The 20830-nt window shown below is 42.7% G+C and overlaps 1 protein-coding gene across 8 annotated transcripts in view; it reads left to right on the forward strand.

Annotated features, from left to right (window-relative positions):
• The window catches only part of WDR33 (WD repeat domain 33), a 123160-nt gene that overhangs the window by 866 nt on the left and 101464 nt on the right, over nt 1–20830 (forward strand). For 5 of the 8 annotated variants that reach the window (XM_035702156.2, XM_025435921.3, XM_025435925.3 and 2 more), the window contains exon 1: nt 9045–9218. The gene's annotated coding sequence lies outside the window, so the exon portion shown is untranslated. Of the gene's footprint in view, nt 1–8000; nt 8167–9042; nt 9219–20830 lie in introns of those variants that run through there. The other 3 variants (XM_035702157.2, XM_035702159.2, XM_035702158.2) reach the window with 3 other exon arrangements.

The raw sequence follows: 20830 nt of genomic DNA on the forward strand, positions 1-20830 counted from the left end.
AGAGCAAGATAAGAAGGTTGCAGTTCTCCTGGAGCCTGCGTTCTAGTGGGGAGAGACCAGAAAAAACCAGCTACGTAGATTAGCCTGGGAGCAAGTGCTGTACTAGATGCAATGCTTGGGGATGGCCTTTTTCAGAAGATGCTATTTGAGCTGCCAAGGATAGGAAAATCTGGGAGGGGGCTGGGGAGAATTCCAGATTAGGAGAGAATGCTAAACACAAAGGCATGGATGGGGGTGGGGGTGTGGGTACAGAGAAAACAAGCTGAAATGGCTGGAACTTTGTAAATCAGGGAAAAATTTAGGAGCTGAGATTGCAGATGTAAGCAGACCTGGATTACAGAGCCAGGGGTTTGGATTTTATACTCTGCACGTTGGAAAGCTACTGGGACGTTTTAAGTAAGAAAGAAAGAAGATCTGATTTTTGTTTCAAACAGGTCATTCTGGCAGCAGTGTAGAGAACTAGAATTAGGTGGGAGGGGAAACATGGAAAAAGGGAAGTGGGGAGATAGGAGATTGTGCAAAGGTTCACACAAACATGGCTTGGACTAGAGCAAGGGTCAACAAACTTCTATAAAGGGTCAGAGAAAAAAAGGGTCAGAGAGTATTTCAGGCTTTGCGGATTACATATGTTCTCTGTCACATATTGTTAGTCTTTCTTTTTTTTTTTAAACCCTTAGAAATGTAAAGCTATTTTTAACTAGACTGCAGGAACAGTCTACCTATATCTGGACTAAAATGATACCTGTAGGGGAAGAAAAAATTTTTCTTTACCCTTTTGGCTGGCCTCTTAATTAAATTAACAGAAGACAGATTAACAAGAGAAAAATGAATTTAATTACATATGTAAAGGAGCCCCATAAGAATCTGAGATCCACACAGGGCAGGGCACTAGCTGGCTCAGTAAGTAAAGTATGCAATCTTGATCTTAGGGTCCTGAGTTCAAACCCTACATTGGGCATAGGGCCATTTAAAGTTTTTTTTTTTTTTTTAATTTTATTTATTCATGAGACACACACAGAAACAGAGACACAGGCAGAGGGAGAAGCAGGCTCCCTGTGGGGGAGCCTGATGCAGGACTCAATCCCAGAACCCCAGGATCACAACCTGAGCCAAAGGCAGACGCTCAACCACTGAGCCACCCAGATGCCCCAGGCATAGAGCCATAAAAAAAAAAAAAAATTAGGGGATCCCTGGGTGGCTCAGTGGTTTAGTGCCTCCCTTTGGCCCAGGGCGCGATCCTGGAGTCCTGGGATCAAGTCCCACGTCAGGTTCCCGGCATGGAGCCTGCTTCTTCCTCCTTAGTGCCTGCCTTTGGCCCAGGGTGCCATCTTGGAGTCCCGGGATCAAGTCCCACGTCGGGCTCCCAGCATGGAGCCTGCTTCTCCCTCCTCCTGTGTCTGTGCTCTCTTTCTATGTCTATCATAAATAAATAAATAAATAAATAAATAAATAAATAAATAAATCTTAAAAAAAAAGGAAAAAATTAGACCCACAGTCAGGCAGCTTAGACTTATATGCCATCCTGAACTAAGGAGAAGAGGGTAGAGGTAGGTCTTCAACTTCTAAGGGAGAGAAGACAATTTATGGGAAGATGGGGACTGCTGAGCCACGCACAGATCCCCTCAACTTCTTAAATTTAAAGACCAAATTGGGGATGCCTAATGGCTCAGTGGTTGAGCATCTGCCTTCCGCCCAGGGCATGATCCTAGAGTTCTGCGATCAGGTCCCACATTAGGCTCCCTGCATGGAGCCTGCTCCCTCTGCCTCTTTCTCCCTCTCTCTGTGTCTCTCATGAATAAATAAATAAAATCTTAAAAAAAAAAAGACCTAATTGGCTTTACTCATGATTGATGAATCAGGCAGCATCCCATCTAGCAAACAGAATGGAGCTCTGGAGAGCTGAACAAAATGGGAGGCTTTTATGAGCAGAAGAGGATAGAAAAAAGTAAGTTTCTAGCAAAGAGTGGGTTGTTTCAGGCAAGGTCACTTTCCTTTGTAGGAAGAGTAGGTGTCTATCATGTAGATGACCTCACCAGAGCTGATCAGGTAACTCCAATTGACTGGTTAAAGTTCCTGGGAAAGGCTGAAATTACAATTAGTTTAGATACTACATCTTGGTTTGCTGATGCGGAGCTTAGCACAAGCAACTCCATTTTTGGCATGTTGTCTCTCCTTTTCTTTTCTTTTTTTCTTTTCTTTTTTTCTTTTCTTTTTTTCTTTTCTTTTCTTTTCTTTCTTTCTTTTCTTTTCTTTTCTTTTCTTTTCTTTTTTCTTTCTATTTTATTTATTAGAGAGAGCAGGGGGAGGAGCAGAGGGAGAGGGACAACCAGACCCCATACTGAGAGAGGAGCTTGATGTGGGGCTTGATTCTACAACCTTGAGATCATGTCTTGAGCCAAAATCAAGAGTCAGACACTTAACTAAGCCACCCAGGTGCCCCTCCTTTTTTTTTTTTTTTTTTTTTCTTTAACACATTGCAGTGGAGGGATCCCTGGGAGGCTCGGCGGCTTAGTGCCTGCCTTTGGCCCAGGGCTTGATCCTGGAGTTCCAGGATCGATTCCCACATCGGGCTCCCTCCATGGAGCCTGCTTCTCCCTCTGCCTGTGTCTCTGCCTCTTTCTCTCTCTCTCTCTGTGTGTGTGTGTCTCTCATGAATAAAGAAATAAAATCTAAAAAAAAAACAAAAAACAAAAAAAAAACACATTGCAGTGGAAGCAATAGAGACCAACATCAATTCACCGGGTGGTAGAATCAATACTCTGATTCAGGCCTATTGACATGAGGTCCAGTGTTCTTTTCCCCTGGCATGCTTTGTAGGCCAAATCTGTAGTTGTGTATGTGGTATTCTAACGTGGATTTTTGTTTTCTCAAAACTTCAGAACTGTATATTTAAAGAAACTATATACATTACTTTTGGTATTTAATTTAGAGACTTTAGTTGAGTGGAGAGACTACTTAAAGCTCCCCCATTCATGAGATAATTATTCAAACTTCTACTTTTTTTATTCTTTAAAGAGTTTAAAATTTTTTTTTATTTTTAATTTTATTATTTTTTTTATTCAGTTGAGAGAGAGAGAGCACGAGAGCACAAGAGCATGAGCAAGAGGGAGGATCAGAGGGAGATGGAGAAGCAGACTCCCTGCCAGGCAGGGAGCCTGATGTAGGACTCGATCCCAGGACCCAGGGAACAAGACCTGAGCTGAAGGTAGACACATAACTGACTGAGCCACCCAGATGCCCCTCAGCCTTTTATTAATTAGTTAATTAATTAATTAATTAAAGATTTTAATTTATTTGAGAGAGAGTGACAAGAGAGAGTACAAGCTGGGGGAGAGGCAGAGGGAGAGGGAGAAGCAGATTCCTTTCCAGGCTGGGAGTGGACTCTGGGATCATGACCTGAACTGAAGGCACACATTTAGCTGACTGAGCCACCCAAGTGCCCCTCAACCATTTGTTTTTTTAAATTTTTATTTATTTATGATAGTCACAGAGAGAGAGAGAGAGAGGCGGAGACATAGGCAGAGGGAGAAGCAGGCTCCATGCACCGGGAGCCCGACGTGGGATTCGATCCCGGGTCTCCAGGATTGCGCCCTGGGCCAAAGGCAGGTGCTAAACCGCTGCGCCACCCAGGGATCCCAACCTTTTTTTTTTTTTTAAAGAAAATGTCAGGCGAGGGCATCCCTGGGTGGCTCGGTGGTTTAGCGCCTGCCTTTGGCCCAGGGCGTGATCCGGGAGTCCTGGGATCGAGTCCCACATCAGGATCCCTGCATGGAGCCTGCTTCTCTCTCTGCCTATGTCTCTGCCTCTCTCTGTCTCTCATGAATAAATAAATAAAATCTTTAAAAAAAATGGAATAAAACTAATCTCAAATACACACAATAATAGAATGACATAAGGAACTCTCACTCATTTATCACCTAGCCAACTTGTATTATCTATTTCCCTCTTTCCTCCCTTTCCCCCTTAAGGATATTCAGCCATTAAAAAAAAAAAAAAAAAAGCAGGGACGCCTGGGTGGCTCAGCGGTTCAGCTTCTGCCTTTGGCTCGGCATGATCCTGGAGTTCTGGGATGGAGCCTGCTTCTCCCTCTGTCTCTCTCTTTCTGTGTCTCTCATGAATAAATAAATAAAAATCTTAAAAAAAAAAAGAGTCGGAGGCTTAATTGGACCACACAGATGCCCCTACTTATTTTTTTAAGTAGGCTCCATGCCCAGGATGGAGCCCAAAGTAGGGCTTGACCTCACTACCCTGAGATTAAGACTACAGCAGAAATTAAGAGTCAGATGCTTTTTTTAAAAAAAAGATTTTATTTATTCATGAGAGACACACAGAAAGAGGCAGAGACACAGAGGGAGAAGCAGGCTCCATGCAAGGAGCCCAATGTGGGACTCGATCCTTGGTCTCCAGGATCACACCCTGGGCTGAAGGCATTGTTAAACCGCTGAGCCACCCGGTCTGCCCAACAATTAGATGCTTAATGGACTGAACCAGCCACATGCCCTGGCATACTGATTTTATTTTGTAATTTTTAAAAATATTTTATTAATTTGTTTGACAGAAAGAGAGAGTACAAGCAGGGGGACTGCAGGCAGAAGGAGAGGGATAAGCAGCTTCCCCACTGAGCAGGGAGCCCAGCGTGGGGCTCCATCCAGATCCTGAAATCATGACCTGAGCTGAAGACAGACACTTAACTGACTGAGCCACCCAGGTGTTCCATGCACTGACCATTTAAAATAAAAGTTACTTGGGCAGCCTGGGTGGCTCAGCGGTTTAAGTGCCTGCCTTCATCCCAGGGCATGATCCTGAATCCTGGGATCGAGTCCCACATCGGGCTCCCTACATGGGGCCTGTTTCTCCCTCTGCCTGTGTCTCTGCCTCTCTCTCTCTATCATGAATAAATAAATAAATAAAGTATTTAAAAAAATAAATAAAATTACTTAAATGGCCAATCCAAAAAGAACTCTGATGCCCCTTTGTCTCCAGAAAATAGGAAATAAATCTCCCATGTGAAAGGTATCCTCTCTATACCAGGAGGTAAAGATACATTCTTATTACTAGAGATATGGAATTTAGAGCTGAAAAGTCTATATAAATAATGCTGTTACATTTTACTAATTTCCACCTGCACTAATTCTGCTTAAAATTCCTTACTAGGGGATCCCCTGGTGGCTCAGTGGTTGAGCATCTGCCTTGGGCCCAGGGCGTTGATCCTGGAGACCTGGGATCCAGTCCCGCGTCGGGCTCCCTGCATGGAGCCTGCTTCTCCCTCTGCCTGTGTCTCTGCCTCTCTCTCTTTCTCTGTCTCTCATGAGAATAAATAAAACTTTAAAAATAAAATATAATACCTTACTAATTGAAGCTCATTAACATGAATTTTCATTGTACTGTTAATGCCTCAGAGATCTATTCTTTTTTTTTTTTTTAAAGATTTATTTATTTATTCATTCAGGGAGAGCGAGAGAGAGAGGCAGAGACACAGGCAGAGGGAGAAGCAGGCTCCATGCAGGGAGCCCGACATGGGACTGGATCCTGGGTCCCCAGGATCCCGCCCTGGACTGAAGGCAGCGTTAAATCCCTGAGCCAACGGGGCTGTCCCCCCGCCCTTTTTTTTTTAAAGTATGCCCACTGTTGGGCTCCAATTCACAACCCCAAGATAAAGAAGTGTTTTCTACCAACAGAGCCAGCAAAGTGCCTCAATGCCTCTATTCTTTAATAACTTTTTTGGAGGGCAGCCCTGGTGGCTCAGCGGTTTAGCACCGCCTTCATCCCAGGGCCTGATCTGGAGACCTGGGATCGAGTCCCATGTCGGGCTCCCTGTGTGGAGCCTGTTTCTCTCTCTGCCTCTCTCTCTGTGTCTCTCATGAATAAATACAATTTATTAAAAAAATAACTTTTTTGGAGACAGTAGATCACTTGTATAGAATTCTATAGAATATAACTGTTTGCATACTTGTAGTCTATCTCCTAGTCAATTAAAAAAAATAATTTTCCCAGCAGGACTTGCATGATTAGTGGTATGAATATGAATAGCTTTTAGTTATTACTAGATTGATATTTTAATGCAGCACATCTTAAGAATTTTCAAGGATCAGGACACTTTATTATGCTTGAATGCCTTCCCTATCACTTGTAGTTATAATATCTAGAATGGACCACTTGCTTGTCACTTTTCTTTTAGAACCCTACTTAAGGGTAGACTACTGAGGGTCACTTTCCTGTCTCCATTCTCCCACTTCAGCTGGTGAGAATCCTGCCTTTCCTTCAGGGTTCCTGTCATCCTATCCTACACTTAACCATATGGAACTCAAATTGTTGTACTGCAAGGGACTCTTTGAGGACTGGTTTATTCTGTACCTGGAAGTTAGAGAATATGCAGGGCAGTACTATTTATTGCTTAAATAGTGGTTTGGTGACTGAGTTATGAGTTCCTCCATACCACCCATCCCTGCTCCTCCCATTCCCACTCTACCATATTCTTTTAGGGGTATATACACTCTCACATATCCTAGTGTTAAGAACAAGACCACCATAATTGGAGTCATTTATGTTTAGCCCCACATCACAAAAACAAGACAACATAATTTTGGCTCTCCCAGAAATGGGATCTTAACCAGTTAATCAGGAATCACCTAATCAGCACTAGTTAAGTAATTGGCCTGATAGACTCCTGCCATCCTCTAAAGCAAAGTGATCTTACTATAACAATGTACCTTTTTAAAAAAAACAAAAACAAAACAAACAAACAAAACCCCAATCTACTTTTTTTTTTTTTTAATGATTTATTTAGGGATGCCTGGGTGGCTCAGCAGTTGAGCGTCTGCCTTTGGCCTGGGGCATGACGCCCTAATCTAGCTTGTGTCTAGTATAACTTCCGTCTTCCCACTCCCATCTGCCTATAAAAGTCTTTAATTTTGAAACTTTCTTTTTTTTTGAAAGATTTTATTTATTTAATCATGAAAGACACACACACACACACACACACACACACACAGAGGCAGAGGCACAGGCAGAGGGAGAAGCAGGTTCCATGCAGGGAGCCTGACGTGGGACTCGATCCCAGGTCTCCAGGATCACGTCCTGGGCCGAAGGAGGCGCTAAACTGTGAGCCACCCAGGCTGAAACTTTTTTTATTATTTATTTGAAACTTTTTTATTTTTTTATTTTTATTTTTTTTTAATTTTTATTTATTTATGATAGTCACACACAGAGAGAGAGAGAGGCAGAGACACAGGCGGAGGGAGAAGCAGGCTCCATGCACCGGGAGCCCGACGTGGGATTCGATCCCGGGTCTCCAGGATCGCGCCCCGAGCCAAAGGCAGGCGCTAAACCGCTGCGCCACCCAGGGATCCCGAAACTTTTTTATTTTTTAAAAGCAAATCTTTTATTTTTATTTCTCGAGAGACAGAGAGAGAGGCAGAGACAGAAACAGGCTCCATGCAGGGAGCCTGATGTGGGACTCGATCCTGGGACCCCAGGTCACGCCCTGAGCCGAAGGCAGATGCTCAACCGCTGAGCCACCCAGGTGTCCCTGAAACTTTCTTAAGTCATCTCTCTGCCCACAGTGGGGCTCAAACTCATGACCCAGAGATCAAGAGTTGCATGTTCTACCAATAGAGATGGTCAGGCTCCCCAATACTTTAAAATCCTTGATTCATATTGCTGTATTATTTCCCAAAACTTAGAAGACAACTTGTTTGGAAGTCATACATTTCTGAACCTTATAAAAAATGGAGGGACGCCTGGGTGGCTCAGTGGTTGGGCGTCTGCCTTCCGCCCAGGGCGTGATCCTGAGACCCAGGATTGAGTCCCGCATCGGGCTCCCTGCATGAAGCCTGCTTCTCTCTCTGTGTGTCTGCTTCTCTGTGTCTCATGAATAAATAACATCTTAAAAAAAAAAACAACAAAAAAAACCAAGGGATCGTCCAGTGTCCTCTTTTGTGCCCTATGTAACTGCCTGTGATAGTTGTGTCTATCAGTAATTATTTCATGTGGCTGTGTAGTTCACTGTAGGACCGCAATACAACCCATTTACTGGCAAAACTACTGATGGACATTTGGATTACCAGTGATTGATTACTCTGATCACAGCTGCTATGAAGACTTTTGTATAAGCCACAGGTAGATGAATGCACGCACTCCAATTGCACTGTAACTGCTGGGTAGCAGGTGAGTATAAACTTAACTTGAACAGACACGGTTAGTTTTCCAAAGTGGTTGTCGCATATGACTCAGTTTTTATAACTTGGTCAGCCTCTGAGGAAAGGAGATAACCTACAGGCACGATTTGCTTCAGGTAATGTAAACTCCAACTTCCTGCTTGACTAAACTAAGTGCATTCATTTAAATGCTCAAAATAGGTACCTGGGTGGCTCAGTCCCTTTAGCACCTGCCTTTAGTTCAGGGCCTCCGGGATTGAGCCCCGCATGGGCTCCTTCTCAGAGGAGAGCCTGCTTCTCTCCCTCTGCCTCTCATGAACAAATGAGTAAAATCTTTCAAAAAATGCTTAAAATAGGGGCGTCTGGAGTCAGTTAAGCGTCTGCCTTCAGCTCAGCTCATGCTCTCCAGGTGCTGGGGTCCAAGCAGCTCCCTGCGCAGTCCGCTCCTCCCTCTCTGTGATCCCTCTCCCACTCTCCCTCAAATAAATAAATAAAATCTTTAAAATGTTCAAAACGCCGTAGGAGCCCCAATTTCATCCACGCTTAGACTCGGCAAGGCCAGGTGCCTTGCCCACAATTTCACTCTCGGTGGGCTGGGCCATACACGGTCACTGCCACACCGCCCGCCAACAAGTTTCTTATTCAAATTTTGAAAATCCAGGTGTCTTTCAGAGCATGAAGTTTAGCTCACGGTGTAAAGAAAGTCAGAAGGCCTCAGCCCTCCTCCGGAGGCAGCGCGGACTTCCTCTCCGCGGGAACAAAGGGAGCACTCAGCGAAGCCGCGTGGGGACCTGGCTCGGCCCCGCCCCTTACCTATGCACCTGCGCAGATGGAGGCCGACGGAGCTAGGCGCCCCAGGCGCGCATGACGTATGACGTTCGACGGTGCGCGATGACGCTAGGGCGTGCGCTCGGTGGCTCGTAGGGGAAGATGGCGGCTGCTGCTTTGGAGGAGAGGGATTGAGAGGGGCGGAGGGAAGAGGCCGGGCGGGAGAGACGTTCCCGACAGTGAAGACGAACCCTTCGTTCACCGTTCATTAGGAGCTCTGCTCAGCGCCGGAGGGTGAGTGCAGCTGCGGCACGGCACCCCCAGCCCGCAGCAGGCGGAGGCACTTTCCGCCATTTTCAAGCTCGGCCGTTGCGTGCTTTGGGGGCCTGGAGGGGCGCCTGGGGACAGGTTGGGTGAGCCGGAGGATTGTGGTCGGGAGGGCCCTTGAGGCTGGTCCGAGCTCTAGGGGAGGGAGCTGGAGGCTCGGGGCAGGCCGGGTAAGAAGGGGGCAAGTAGGACTAAGGCCCTTAACTGGGAACTGGTGGCGACGAGACGTCAGTAGGGTAGGCCACGGATAAGACGTGAAGTTTGGAGAAGGGAAACGCGTTAAATGGAGACTTGGGGCGGGAGTGGAGGGGATTGAGCCGAGAAGTGAATGGAAATGTGGTTTCAAGGGGTCTCGGGAAGTTCATGCGAAACCTGTGAAGCAGCGGCAGGTTTAGTCTCGGTATTACCGTCGCTTGAAACTGGTGTTTGTAACAGGGAGAACCCCATAGTTTGACAAGCAGAAACTCTCCTCTGGAAAAGTTACGTTCCTGTTTTGTTTGCTTTAAACATGCTACTGCCGGTGCCCCTTCGCTAACTCCGTCCGCCTCTCCGGTTTTAATAAGTTGCTTTCTGACAACCAGATATTTAGGATCTTAGAAAACTTTATTTTTAGAAAAGAAAATAAATATTGATACTAAGTGGTTGTAACCCTTGTGGTTAGTAACTGTTCCGTTGAAAGAGGAAGGTAGGTTGATAGGGAATTCCGTAATTGGATCTCTTTAAATCAGATCGGAAAAGTTACTATTACTTGTGGAAAACCCATCATGAATGTTTAGAAGTAATTTCTGCACAGATAGATGACTTCAAGTTAACTCTTCAGGAACTTTGGAAGACATCTGAGTATGAACAAAAAACCCCGTATTAAAGGAATACCTCTTGGGAGCGCTGAGTTGACTTTTAAGTACACTCTGGAGATCTAGCGCACGCAGTATTTTTTGCCTGTTGAAAGTGATGCAGTCAGTGGTAGAACTATTTAATTCAAACAACTTTTAGAGACTGTTAAAACGAAGCATGTTAATTGTTCCCACGGTGGCATTTTCCTTTTCTTAATCTTAATTGCATTTTTATTTTTTTTTAATTTATTTTTTTAAATTGCATTTTTAAAAGATTTTATTTGAGAGAGACTGAGACAGCATAGGGGGAGGGGCAGAGGGAGAAGTAGAGGGACAAGCAGACTCCTCGCTGAGCTGGGAGCCCCACGTGGGGCTGCATCTCAGGATCCGGAGGCAGATGCTTAACCTCCTGAGCCACGCAGGTGCACCTCTTAATTGCAGTTGACGCCCATTTTTAATTACCCTAAGATACTTTTGCACGTTTTAATTGGTCTCCTTGCCTAGAATATAAAGTACGGTACCAGTTTGAGTTTGTGCAGAGCTTGAAGTTCTGTAGTCTATCTTATTGAAATTGACGGAAAAATTTAATTTTTCTTACACGTGGTAAGAATATTGGTAGAAAGTTGGCCTTACATCATAATGATTTAGTTGCAAATCTTTATCTATGATGTTGATGACTTGAATTCTTTGGTTGGTGAAAAATATTAAAATGTCCAAGGTCCGATTTTTGCCATCACAGTTTTATCTTGACCTAAGGCTTTAATTACTCTTTTACTAGCCACTTACGATGCTTATTCATAGTTTTTTTTTGTTAAGTAATAACTCCATATTTCTCACATTACTTTGGGAAAAACACGTTATTTATTGTCCAAGTTCAAACTTTCATATTTCTGAATAAGGAAGTAAAGTTATAGTAAAGTTTTAAAACTATGACTATATTGACAAATACTGGTGAAAGTCACTTATGAATATATATGGAATCCTTTTGAAATTGCTTAGCAAAAAAATTAGGATTTTTACGACTGTTTTTAGATAAAGTAGTAATTGTAGGCTAGAAATTTTCATTACCAACATATATTTACTTAAATGTCATGAACTTACCACTTGTTTAAGCATTGCAGATTTGTTGTTTTAAGATTCTGGATTGTCTTAGTTTTCTGTCAAATATCCCAATTTTTTTTTTTTTTTTAAGATTTTACTTATTTATTCATGAGAGAGACAGAGAGAGAGAGAGAGAGAGAGAGAAAAGCAGAGACACAGGCAGAGGAAGAAGCAGGCTCCACACAGGGATTCCGATGCGGGACTCAATCCCGGGACTCCAGGATCGTGCCCTGGGCCAGAGGCAGAGGCTAAACCGCTGAGCCAACAGGGATCCCATATTCCAAGATTTTATTTGTGTTGAAATTTTTGCTTGTAAGATGTTATGTCTGTTTGATTATTTACTCATTCATTCATTTATTTTTTTTAAAGATTTTTTAAAAATTTATTTATTCATTATATATATATATATATAGAGAGAGAGAGAGAGAGAGAGAGAGAGGCAGAGTCACAGGCAGAGGGAGAAGCAGGCTCCATGCACCGGGAGCCCGACGTGGGACTCGATCCCGGGTCTCCAGGATCGCGCCCTGGGCCAAAGCCCAGCACCAAACCGCTGAGCCACCCAGGGATCGATCATTCATTCATTCATTCATTCATTCATTCATTTATTAATTATTATTTTTGGTGGAATGGTGAAGGTTTCTCTGTTGCTGTAATATGTTGTGTGACAAGTAAGTTGCCAGGCCATAGTTTTAATGCTTAAAAATGCCCCCCCCCCTTTTTTTTTTTTGGGTCTTTGACAGTGACATAGGTTAAAAACTTTTCTCTTGGAACATGGGCAGTCCCGGTGGCTCAGCGGTTTAGCGCTGCCTTCAGCCCAGGGTGGCTCAGCGGTTTAAGCGCCGCCTTCAGCCCAGGACGTGATCCTGGATGGAGCCTGCTTCTCCCTCTGCCTGTGTCTCTGCCTCTCTCATGAATGAGTAAATAAAATCTTAAAAAATAAATAAATTAAAAAAAACACCTTTTCTCTTTGAACACACTCTGGTAACGTTTCTGTTCCCATTGCAAAAGACTTGAATTGGTTCTAGACGCAGAAACTCTTAAGTGTGTTGGAAAGTCGTACGCACGTTACTCTCCTCCTTTCTGGTCCTTGAACATTTTAGTAATATTTTTTGGTGGAGGGCTGACTTCATAATGTTTGTATTGTACTGTATAGTCATAGTTTGAGAGCTTATAATAGTATTAGAAAGGTCATGGCTTTCAGCTGCAGACAGGTTTATTTTATTTATTTATTTATTTATTTGTATTTTTTAATGATTTTATTTTTTTTATTAATGAGAGACATACAGAGAGAGGCAGAGACACAGGCAGAGGGAGAAGCAGGCTCCATGCAGGGAGCCTGATGTGGGACTCGATCCCGGGACTCAGGGGTCACGCCCTGAGCCGAAGGTAGGCACTAAACCACTGAGCCACCCAGGGATCCCTGCAGACAGGCTTAAATGTGAGGCTCAGGGATCCCTGGGTGGCGCAGCGATTTGGCGCCTGCTTTTGGCCCAGGGCGTGATCCTGGAGACCCGGGATCGAGTCCCACGTCGGGCTCCCGGTGCATGGAGCCTGCTTCTCTCTCTGCCTGTGTCTCTGCTTCTCTGTCTCTCTCTGTGCGACTATCATAAATAAATAAATAAATAAATAAGCAAGCAAGCTCACGACTAACCAGCTTTTTTTATATTGGGTCAGTTAATTAAACTCTGAACTTCAATTTCCTTATGTGTAAGAATGTTTACAATGATTATTTCTGAGATGAAAGAGTGATAGGTAGTAAGCATTTAGTAAATTTTGGCATTTTTTTCTTCCTGTGACTTGAATTTAATTGGCGAGGTCATTTTCTTTCTTTTTTTTTTTTTTTTGAGGTATAATTGACAGGTAACATAATAGTTCAAAGTATACAACATAATGATTCAATATTTGTATATATTGTAAAATGATGGCTTCAATAAATGTAGTTAACATCCGTCGCGAAACAGTCACGAATCTTTTTCTTTTGATAACTTTTAAGATTTCCTCTCTTAGCAACTTCCATATATGCAATATAGTATTATTAACTATAGTCACTATGTTGTATGTTACATCTCCATGGCTTATTTTTAACTGGAAGTTTGTACCTTTGACTCCTGTCACCTTTTTGTCTCCCCTCCCCCCTTTTCAGTTTTTTAAAGATTAACTCAAATATCTTTGTTAAATATTTAGTCTCATTCCTCTGGTAAGCTATTCTGTTCCCTGTGTTATTAAAGCATTTTGTGCATATCTCTAATTAATGCATTTTGATTGTGTATCTTCACTACTTTGTGAGCCTCTTTGAAGGCAGATACTTCATTTTCATATTATATATATATATATATATATATATATATATTTTTTTTTTAAGATTCATTCATGAGAGACATAGAGAGGCAGAGACATAGGCAGAGGGAGAAGGAAGCTCCTCGTGGGGAGCCCAGTGCGGGACTCAATCCCAGGACCCCGGCATCATGACCCAAGCCAAAGGGCAGATGCTTACCCACTGAGCCACCTAGGAGCCCTCATTGCCTTATATTTTTGTATTCATAAAGCTAGGCAGTATAAAAATTGAGAAATGATGGAATAAGTGGGTTTTCTACAGAACCTTTCCTCATAACTGCTGAGATCCGTTTTCACACAGATCTGGTTTATTTCTGCTCCTTAGCCTTTACTTGAGAGCTCTTTGCTTGTCTCCCTCCTCTCAGACCATTCATATCATATCCATTCCTCAAAATCCAGCTAAATATCATACCATTAATGAGGTCTTAAGTGACTTTTCCCTTATTTGTAACTCCTCTCTCCAGTTAGCCTAGGGTGTGTGTGGTTGTCTCCTGTTACTTTGTGCCCTGTAGTACTTGGCACAATGCCTTACCTGTTTTGAGTAGTTCCTTGGGTGGGATGATAAGTGCAAAACTGTGCTGAGGCTGAGTTTGTTACAGGCACCTGCTGTATTCTCTGTCCCACTTAGTAAGATACTTTTAAGGGACAATCCCCCCCCCCCTTTTTAAAGATTTTATTTATTCATGAGAGACAGAGAGGTGTGTGGAGGAGGGGGCAGAGACACAGGCAGAGGGAGAAGCAGGCTCCATGCAGGCAGCCTGACATGGGACTTGATCCCATCCCAGGTCTCCAGGATCAGGATCACTTCCTGGACTGAAGGCGGCGCTAAACCGCTGAGCCACCTGGGCTGCCCCAATTTCCCTTTCTTTGTATGTAGAATATTCTGTTAACTTTCCCCCCATCTTTTATGTGAAATTGCAAACATCCAGAATAGTTGCAAGAATGAACACCTATTAATTTCATGTAGATTTACCTGTTACTAACAGTTAACCATTTGCTTTAGCCCTCTATCTACCTCCTCCTCCAACAATCAATTGAATTTAAGTAGCACATATCATGCTCTTTGTCCCCTAAATATCTCATGATGTGGGATCCCTGGGTGGCGCAGCGGTTTGGCGTCTGCCTTTGGCCCAGGGCGCGATCCTGGAGACCCGGGATCGAGTCCCACGTCGGGCTCCCGGTGCATGGAGCCTGCTTCTCCCTCTGCCTGTGTCTCTGCGCCCCTCTCTCTCTGTGACTATCATAAATAGATAAAAAAAAAAAAAAAAAAAAAAAAATCTCATGATGTATCTCTTTAAGATTATGTCATTCTTGCGATGCCTGGGTGGCTCAGTAGTTGAGCCTGGATCAAGTCCCACATGGGGCTCCCTGCAGGGAGCCTTCTTCTCCCTCTGCCTATGTCTCTGCCTCTCTGTGTGTCTCGCATGAATAAGAAAATTAAAAAAATCTTAAAAGAATGGGACGCCTGGGTGGCTCAGCGGTTGCGCATCTGCCTTCAGCTTGGGGTGTGATCTGGGTCCCAGGATCGAGTTCTGCATTGGGCTCCCTATGAGGAACCTCCTTTTCCCTCTGCCTGTGTCTCTGCCTCTCTCTGTCTCTCATGAATAAATAAATAAAAATCTTAAAAAAATTTAAAAATTAAATTCTTCCACACTTTTTAATTTTAAACCAGACTCCACTGAAGGCAGTATTTTTTTTTTTTTAAAGATTTTATTTATTTATTCATGAGAGACCGAGAGAGAGACAGAGACCTAGGCAGAGGGAGAAGCAGGCTCCATGCAGGAAGCCTGATGTGGAACTGGGTCCTGGGTCTCCAGGATCATGCCCTGGGCTGAAGGCAGCGCTGAACCGCTGAGCCGCCTGGGCTGCCCAACTGAAGGCAACGTTAAAAACATAATATCTAAGGCATACCTTATTACCTTATTATGCCTAAGGTAATTAGCATTAAGTCTCTGGCGTTGAATTTTTTATTTTTTAAGATTTTATTTATTCATGAGAGACACAGGCAGAGACACAAGCAGAGGGAGAAGCAGGCTCCGTGCAGGGAGCCGGACGTGGGACTTGATCCTGAGTCTCCAGGATCACACCCTGGGCCCAAGGTGGTGCTAAATCGCTGAGTCACCCGGGCTGCCCTAGCATTGACAAAAAGTCAGCAGTGTTACACGTTACGAATTTTCTGATTGAATGCTTAAAATGTCTTTTAACTGGTTTCGTTAATTCCTTTTATTTCCTATAGGATGGAAGTTAGGTCTAGAGAGGCTTGATTAAATTTGGGTCAAATGTGTTTGGCACAGATACTTTATAGGTGATAACATATAATTTATATTGTCATACATCAGGAACAACAGAATGTCTGGTTCTCCTCCTGCTAGTGAGGATCCATAAATAAGGTGGTGGAAACTGCCACATGTTAGTTTGCCCCATTGTTTACAATGCTAAGTTTCCTTGCTTAGTGTGATGCCCGCCAGATTTCTTCATTGTAAAAGTACATTTTCCCTTTCACCTAGTGGTTGATTATTATCGTTGGTCCAGTCATTTGTTTCATTGGGGGTTTTCTAACTCTGTTATTTACACTTATTAGCTGTTTTCTGTAAAAAAAAGTTTCCGCTTTTCATATTTTAAACTTTTAAATTTTGAAATAAATACAAACTTACAGAGTGTTGTTGGAATGATAGTACAAAAAACTCCCATATGCTTTTCATCACTATTCACTTATTAACATTTTGTCACATTTGCTTTTCCCTCCTTCCCTCCATCCCTTCCTTTCTCCCATCCCTTGTATTTTTTTCTGAACCATCTAAAGTCATGGATGTCATGCACCTTTTCCCTTAAGAACATCACCCCCCCCCCCTTTTAAAAGATTTTATTTATTCATGAGAGAGAGGGGCAGAGGAAGAAGCAGGCTCCCTGCAGGAAGCTTGATGCAGGCCTCCGATCCCAGGACCCCAGGGCCATGACCTGAGGCAAAGGCAGGCACTTAACCACTGAACCACCCAGCTGCCTTTTTTTTTTTTTTTTTAAGATTTTACTTATTTATTCATGAGTGACACAGAGAGAAAGAGAGAGAGGCAGATACACAAGCAGAGGGAGAAGCAGGCTCAATGCAGGGAGCCGGATGTGGGAGTGGATCCTGGGACTCCAGGATCACGCCCTGAGCCAAAAGCAGACGCTAAACTGCTGAGCCACCCAGGAATCCCCCCAAATTTTATCTTCTTAACCAATTCTTAAGTATTCAGTTCAGTAGTGTTAAGTATGTTCATATTGTTGTGCCACAGATTTGGAAACTTTTTTCATCTTGCAAAACAAGCTCCGTACTCACAGAACAACTTCCTATTTCTCCCTCCTACAGCCTGTAGCAGTCACTCTTCCACTTTATGTTTCTATGAGTTTGGCTACTTTAGATACCTCACATGATTGAAATCATGTATTATTTCTTTTTGTGGCTGGCTTATTGCATTTAGCATAATGTCCACAAGGTTCATCCATGTTGTAGCATGTGACGGGATGTCCTTCCTTTGATAGCTGAACAATATTCCATTGTATGCACATCTCACATTATGGTTATCCATTCATCCATGGCTCATCCACCTTTTGGCTATTGTGAACAGTGCTGCTATGAGCATGGTGTCCATATATCTCTTCAAGATCCTGTTTTCAATTCTTTTAAAAAAATTTTTTTTTAAAAATTTTTATTTATTTATGATAGTCACAGAGAGAGAGAGAGGCGCAGAGACACAGGCAGAGGGAGAAGCAGGCTCCATGCACCGGGAGCCCGATGTGGGATTTCATCCCGGGTCTCCAGGATCGCGCCCTGGGCCAAAAGCAGGCGCCAAACCGCTGCGCCACCCAGGGATCCCCTGTTTTCACTTTCTAGTTATCATGAATAATGGTGGTATGAACATGTGTGTATGTTTTTTTGTAGACATAATGCTTCTATGGTTCTCTTGAGGAACCTAGGAGTGGAATTGCTGGGTGTTATGGTAATTCTGTGTTTAGGATTTAAGGAAATTTCCAAACTTTTCTCAAGAGACTGTGCTATTTCGCAGACCCACCAACAGTATTTGAGGGTTCCAGTTTCTCCAAATCCTCACCAGTATTTGTTTTTTTCCTTTTTTTTTTTTTTTTTTAAGATTTTATTTATCTATTCATGAGTGACACACAGAGAGAAGAGAGGCAGAGACACAAGCAGAGGGAGTAGCAGGCTCCATGCAGGAAGCCCGACTTGGGACTCGACTTGGGACTCGATCCCGGGTCTCCAGGATCATACCCTGGGCTGAAGGTGGCGAGGTGGTGCTAAACCGCCGAGCCACCCGGGCTGCCCCTGAGCGTCTTTTCAAATGCTTGTTGGCCATTTATATATCTTCTTTAAAGAAATCTCTTTTCAGATACTTTCCTCATTTAAAAAATTGGTTTGTCTTTTATTATTGAATTGTCAGAGTTCTTTGTATATTCTAAATGCTGTAGGTCCCTTATCAGATACATGATTTGCAGAATTTTCTTTCTTTTCTTTTCTTTTCTTTTTTTTCTTTTATTTTTTAAAAGATTTTATTTATTCATGAAAGAGAGAGAGAGAGAGAGGCAGACACACACAGGCAGAGGGAGAAGCAGGCTCCCTGTAAGGAGCCCGATGTGGGACTCGATCTCGGATCCCGGGATCACACCCTGAGCTGAAGGCAGCCGCTCAACTGCTGAGCCACCTAGGCGTCCTTGTAAAATTTTTCTTATTCTGTGGGTTGTCTTTTCACTTTTTTGATGGTGTAATCGAAGCAGAACAATAATTTTGATGATGTCCAATTTACCTATTTTTTTCTTTTGTTCATTGTGCTTTTGGTGTCATTTTTTTTTAAGATTTTATTTTTTAAATCTCTACACTTCACCTGGGGTTCAAACTCGCAACTGGGGGATCAAGAGTTGCATGCTCCACCAACTAAGCCAGCCAGGTGCCCCTTGACTAGATAAGTATTATCAATGGCTACTAAAATGTTGATTACTAGAGAACAGTATTCACACATTTCTAAGGTATTAAACCTTTAGATACACACAAAAGTGAAAGAAGTTACTACCATATACTTGCCTCCTAGATTCAACATTTGCAACAATTTTGCTGTACTTTGTTTTTCTATTATTTTTCTAGGGCTGCCATATATAATAGAGTGGCTTAAACAATAGTCATTTATTGTCTTATAGTTCTAAAGATTAGGTGTCTGGGATCAAGATGTCTGTAGGGCCTTGTTCCCTCGGACATGTTAGGGAAGGATCTGTTCCAGGCCTCTCTCCTAGTTTCTGGTAGTTGATTATCTTGTACCAGTGTGACTCCATTCTTTATGTGTCCAAATTTCCCCTTTTTATGAGAACACCAATCCTATTTATTGAATTACAGGCTCATCCTAGTCCATTTGGCTTCATCTTAACTATTAACATCTGCAGTGACCCTATTCTCCAGTAAGGTACTAAGTGTTAGGAATTCAACATACGGAGTTGGGGGGGGGGGATGTAATTCAACCTATAATATTCTGTCTCTGCATTCATACGTATGTATATATGTATTTTCAACTATTTGAGAGTAATTGCAGACGTCATGATACGTAATGCTTCAGCGTGCAATAGCAACATGCAGTAGCACATCTAAGAAAATTTGTTGTAATTCCCTATTATAATATCTGATCTACATTCGAATTGCTTTGGTAGCTGTTTTTTTTCAAACTGCAGGATTGAATTTTAATATTCCATTTGGTTGTTTCCTTAGTCTTGTTTATTTAGAGCAGTCATCTTATGTTTTAATTTTTTATATGTACACTTTCAATTTTTTATTTGTAAAATTTTTATGTATTTTTAAAAAATATATTTTTTTACTTACTAGAGAGAGTGCACAAGTTGGGGGAAGGGGCAGTGGGAGAGGGAGCAGCAGACTCCCTGTTGAGTTAGGGAGCCCAACACTAGGCTCCATCCCGGGATGCTGGGATCATGACCTGAGCTGAAATAGAGTCTGACTTTTAACCGACAGAGCCACCCAGGTGCCCCCATACACTCTTAAAGACATGCTTGCAGGAGTATCTCAGTAGCAAATGAAGCCCCTATGCTGTGCCAGTCTGATTGAGTAGAAGTTGAAATCACCATTTGCTTTCTCTGTCCAAGAGTGTTAACGAAGAAGACCTATCTCTTGAGGGCTTTTACATTAATTGTCTCTGTTACAGTTATTCTGGCAAATGAGCTTCATCTCTTTGTGTATCTCAAGGATTGTTCTCCCCTCCTCAAAATGTTAATTTTTTATGTGCAACACATAGGCTGTATTTTAAGTTTAGACTATCTGGAACATATCCTTTCAATTTGGTGAAAATTCTCTTAGCTCATTCCCTGTAGTAATAGAAACAGAAAAATTAATGTTCTGTGAGCCAATACTTTGCTGATCCTCCCTATTGCATAGTTAATATTTTTTCCTTGTAATTAATAAGTATCTTAGAGGAGATACTTTGTTTTTTTTTTGTTTTTTTTTTGTTTTGTTTTGTTTTTTTTTTGATACTTTGAAATTATGTCAATATACTGTTCTCAAGGTTTTGCACAGTAATTTTAGCATTCATTGGTGGAGCCTGTAGGTAACAAGTATTGTTGGGTGTTCCAATAGTGATTTTTTTCTTTTTTTTTTAAGATTTTATTTATTTATTTATTCATGAGAGACAGAGAGAGAGGCAGAGACACAGGCAGAGGGAGAAGGAGGCTCCATGCAGGGACCCCGACGTGGGACTTGATCCTGGGTCTTCAGGATCACATCCTGGGTGGGCTGAAGGCAGATGCTCAACTGCTGAGCCACCCAGGCGTCCCTCTTTTTTTTTTTTTTTTTTTTAAGATTTTATTTATTCATGAGAGAGAGAGGCAGAGACACAGAGGGAAAAGCAGTCTCCATGCAGAGAGCCTGATGCGGGACTCTATCCCAGGACCCCAGGATCACATCCTGGGCCAAAGGCAGGCACTAAACCGCTGAGCCACCCAGGCTACCTTCTTAGTATATATTTTAATATAGACCTGTGACAATTTTTACATGTGCCAGGCTGTGTGCAAGGCTTTGGGAATATAGAGATGAAAGACATTCAGTCTTGGGGAGCTGGTGGCTCAGTTGATTAGTGTCTGACTTTGGCTCACATCCTGATCCCAGGGTCCTGGGATCCACCTGCTCTGACCTCCTCCTGCTCAGTGGGGAGCTTGTTTCTTTCTCTCCTTTTGCCCCTTCCCCATTACTTTAAATAAATAAAATCTTAAAAACATTCAGTCCTTGCTTATATGGAATTTGCATTTTAGATATATAGATCTGTGGTT

The sequence above is a fragment of the Canis lupus genome, chromosome 19, assembly GCF_003254725.2.
Source record: "Canis lupus dingo isolate Sandy chromosome 19, ASM325472v2, whole genome shotgun sequence".
In the NCBI taxonomy this organism is placed as follows: Eukaryota; Metazoa; Chordata; class Mammalia; order Carnivora; family Canidae; genus Canis; species Canis lupus.